At 32.0% G+C, this 4920-nt stretch overlaps 1 pseudogene; it reads right to left on the bottom strand.

Annotated features, from left to right (window-relative positions):
* Positions 1-2953: 2953 nt before the first annotated feature.
* Positions 2954-4426, bottom strand: LOC132614408 (kirola-like; annotated as a pseudogene).
* Between the last annotated feature and the right edge of the window lie 494 nt (positions 4427-4920).

The raw sequence follows: 4920 nt of genomic DNA, 5'->3' as shown, positions 1-4920 counted from the left end.
AATGTACACATGTTAGTCCCTACTTAGAGTACAATTTAAGGTTGCTTGTTGTACAACTTATTGTTGCTGTGTTCGTCCACCTTGAGCGTTTATATATAATAAGAAAAATATAGAATAGAAAAGTAGACATATATTTTTAGTAATGTGACCAAGTAATATGAGACGAAGGGAGTACTTCATTTATTAATTCTTAAAGAATGTGAAAGGTCAAGTATAGTAATATGGCCAAATAATATGGGACGAAGGGAGTACGTCATTTATTAATTCTTAAAGAATGTGAAAAGTAATATGTTAGGTGTGAAGTTGAGAAATTTGAATTGGTGCAAACTGGGGCATCCTGTCCAGTCGCACCTAGAGCAACTGTGTACATATTTCTTACTTTGGTAAATAAAATCTTTAATTACCAAAAAACAATATGGGACGGAGAGAGTACTTCACTTATTAATTCTTAAAGAACGTGAAAAGTCAAAAGTAAACAAGTAAAAGTGCACGGAGGAAATAAACATGTGTCGGAGAATTAAAATTGAAGCGCATACATGTATACATGAGAAGAGAATAAATATTCAGCAAGGAAGTGAAAAGTCAAAAGTAAACAAGTAAAAGTGCACGGAGGAAATAAATAGGTGTCGGAGAATTAAAATTGAAGTATATACGTGTATACATAAAAAGAAAATAAATATTCAGTACTATGACATATGTCCACGTTGGATTTTGTCAATTCCTTAAGAACGTGAAAAGTTAAAAGTGAACAAGTAAAAGTGCACGGAGGAATAAATTTGTGTAGGAGAATTAAAATTGAACTGCATACGTCTATACATGAGAAAAGAATAAATATTCAGCAAGAACGTGAAAAGTCAAAAGTGAACAAGTAAAAGTGCACGGAGGAAATAAATGTGTCGGAGAATTAAAATTGAACTGCATACGTCTATACATGAGAAGGGAATAATTCCACGTGGGATAAAAAAGTAGTTCGTTAAAATGTACAAGTTATATTGCTTTTGGTACAAGCATTTATTGCGTGGACAATTTATAAAGCTTTTGGTACAAGAAGTCAATGCTGTGTTGGTCCCTCTTCCACACTTATATATAATAGAAATATATATTCAAATCAAAGTAAGAATATTTAAATAAGAACTAAAATATTCAATTCCATCTTAGAAAAAATTACAGTAATCAATATTTAAACTTACTATATTTGATTCAAGAATACCACATTCAAATAAAAAACTACAACATTTAAATAAAAACGTCAATATTCAATTCAAAACCACAATATTCAAATCAATAACTACCGTATTCAAATAAAAAAACTACAATATTTTGATCAATATTTTAAAAAATAAAGTATTCATACCAAAATTACAGAATCCAAAAGAAAGTATCAATAGTCAACTCTATACTCAAATCAAAACTACAATATTCAAAAAACAATATAATGCAAGGATTACTATGAAGAAGCTCTTCTATTCTGATTCATGTTTTCTCTTGGCTATATGGTTTAGAATGATTTTCTACCAAATTATATGAACAAGCATTGGGGGAACTATTACGCCAACAAATAATAACAAAATGATTTCTAGAAACGATTTTAGTTCTCTTCTTGAATGAGTAATGACTAATGGATCGTTGGAACTCGTAACTGCACTTAAGATCTGAGAATAGAGATAACACAGAGAGAAGATAAAACGAGAGTGGGCAGAGAGAGATAAAAGGTAAATTTTACAATTCTTTAAAACGTGTGTGGGATTAGATATATTTATGAGGGTATGGTATATAAAGATAGTTTAAAAGTTAAAAATGAATAACAAAAACTTATTATGAGTATTGGATGAAAGAAAATAAATCAATGTGATTTAATTAATAGGGTATATCGTGTAGATTTCTCAAAAAAAAAAAAAAAAAAAAAAAAAAGGAAAGAAAAATCACTGAAAAGGTAAAGCTTAGTGGGATTTAAGCTCTTGCCAAACCGACTTATAGGTTTCAAATTTTTCTGAAAGTTCTTCGCTATATGAATTATTGAACATGTTAGTTGGAGTTTAGCATATTTATAAGCTACGCATAGCTGCAATCAAACTACTGCCAAATTCGATGAATAGACTGGTCTCTCTTGAATTTCTGTGTCCTTTCCAACAATTTATACTCCATCAGTTTCAATTTATTTGTCTTACTTTTCTTTATAGTCCGTCTAAAAAATAATGTGTCTTTCCTTTTTTTGATAATATAATTTGGTACATTTTACATATCTTTATTTTTAGAAGATGAGTGCACTACTAAAGAAAGGAGAAAAAATTGCATTAAATGGGAATTGATCCTTGAACCTTTCTAAGTGAATAACTTAGCTTTCAACCAAGTGCACGACTAAGACTTTTGTAATATGGAAGCCAGAAGGTAATACTAGATAAATTTTAAAAATTATACACATAATATACGGAGTTTAATCGGGTGACTATGGGTTCACCGGATCCTTTTTTAACACATAAATTGGCCATTGGATGTTTGTTGGATCCATTTTGTTATTTTCTGTGGAACAGAAAAAACAATTTAATGGTTTTACATGAAAGGTAACATAACTGTCCGCTAAGCCTCTCATGATATTCACCGACGTGTAGACGTGTGGTAGAGTAGTAAGTACTTCTGCATCCTTAACCAAAGGTTTCGGATCGAGCCCTACTGATTAATGAAATTGCCTTTATTAGGGAGCGCTTTATGGGAAACCAAAAGAAATATGCACAAACCGTGCATAGGGGGCTTTTGCAATATTAATGGCGGTAGAATGTAATTCATAAGACACAATTTGGCTCTGCCTAAAAATCAATATTTCATGAGACACTGGAAATTTTAGTCCCCATATTACAATTAGAGAAACCCAATAAAAAGAGAGGGGAGTTATTCGGTTTGATTCGTATTCCGATTAAAAAGGATGAAAAGAATGAAAATAACACACTAATAGATATATTTGCAGTTGTCACAGGTAAGATTTCAAACTTTGAGAATTTGAAATCTCTTACATATACTGGTCATTAGAAATAGACATTCATAGAATTAAGGGAGCTAGAGTGGCATATATAATGTATTCTTCAAATACAACATTATTTGTACACATGGCGATTAGAGCTAGCGAGTTTGTCAAATATTCATCATGCAAATACACAGACACACAGAAAAAGATATGTGTGTCTAAACATATATATCCACACGCACAGCTGTGTGTAGCTATAATCGATGAGCCATTGTGCAGCGTAGAATTTCTATTTCTTGAGAAGATGATTCTCTAGATCTTTAGTCAAATCAAGAAGAAAATCCAAGAAAACGAGAGGCTCTGGGGTGTCTTCAGTTTTCTTTTCGTACACAAATGTCCATGTTGTCCAGTGATGCTCACAGGATGTGATAACAGTGAAGGAATTGTACAACTCTAACAGATCTCCTTCAATTGCTTTCCAAGTGATAGTTTTCGTAGGAGGATCGATGGCTTCAATCACTTGCTTAAGTATCTTATCTTTTCCGTCTATAATTAGTAAAATCAGAAAATAAAACAGATGTTACTCCAGTTGATCACCTGTCCAATTCCTCGTAAAAGTTTAAACGTTCACAAAATAATATGGGTATCAGTAAGAAAATAAAATTTTATTATACTGTGTTTGGTATGACTGACGTAATTTTTATGAAGAATACCTTTTTATTTTAAATAATGTTTTCAGGTGTTTGGTTGGTTACTGAGAGATCGGAAAGCATATACTAAAGGCAAAGGATAATATTAACAAATCGGAGAGTGTTTTGTAGGAACTTTTGAATACTAAAGATTAATAATTACGTCTAAATGTTAGTTGGAGCAAGTAATATATCCTTAAAAATTAAGATAGTTGTGAGGAAAATGACTCCCGCCTCACAAGTGAAATAAATTATTTACCGGCCTTTTGATGCAAAATGTACATTTTATGAAGAAAAAAAAAAGTAACCAAACACCATTAAACAACTTTTTCATGAAAATTATTTTCTTAAAAAATGACTTTCGCCATACCAAATACACGTAAATTTAAACAATGTAAGTAATTCATATAAAGAAAGAGAGCGGAGAAATATGTGTTACCGTCGTTATATTTTCAGCTAACCACCGAACCAACTTTTACAGTTTCACCTTCATGAATCTCAAAACGGTGGACCTTACTAGGGCTTATGTTGGGCATATGATGAGTATTAGAATGAATAATATCATGAACCAAGTCTCCTCCACACTTCACCTCTACTGAAGCAATCAACTTGCCTTTCAAACCCATATTTCCTTCTTTGGAATAGCAATAAGTTGTGTTGTGGGTGAGAAAATATGCAGAAGTTGTGGCATTATCATGTGACCAACATCAATATTTGATTAGCATGTGACGTGCTAGTAAAAAACATGGACCACAACATTAACTTGGGTACGTCGTTGGAAAAGAAGCAATTGTCTTTGTTCCAAATTTGTATGCATTTTCCAACAAGTGTACCTTTTTAGCACGTTTAATTTGTTTGTGTGGGACTGCTTGTTTTAAATTCTATTTTCCATAGACAATTATTCTCTTAAAAAAAAAAACTATTCTCTGTTCTTTCATTTAGGAATTTGTTCTTCTCCAAAAATTTCATATAAGCATATATTTGTAATGTTCCTCTTGATCCAGGAATACCCGTCCTTCAAAAAAAAAAAAAAAACGTGCTTACGGTGTAAAGATGATGATTTAGACAACCAGTGGCGGAACCAGGATGTTACACCTCGGAAAATTTTCGTTCGTGTACAGTGAATTGACTAGCGAAGGACAGTTACGAGTATCGAATTAATGGTGTCTTAATGAATTATTGGAGAAGAATTATAATTCCCCTTACGTTGGTAATGAAGTGCCAAGTAAGTTTCAAGAAGGACCCATAAGCCAAATATGGGCATAAGCCATC

The sequence above is a fragment of the Lycium barbarum genome, chromosome 10 (assembly GCF_019175385.1).
Source record: "Lycium barbarum isolate Lr01 chromosome 10, ASM1917538v2, whole genome shotgun sequence".
Classification (NCBI taxonomy): domain Eukaryota; kingdom Viridiplantae; phylum Streptophyta; class Magnoliopsida; order Solanales; family Solanaceae; genus Lycium; species Lycium barbarum.
Note: the sequence above shows the minus strand (reverse complement) of the source record. Positions and strands in the feature narration are given on the sequence as shown.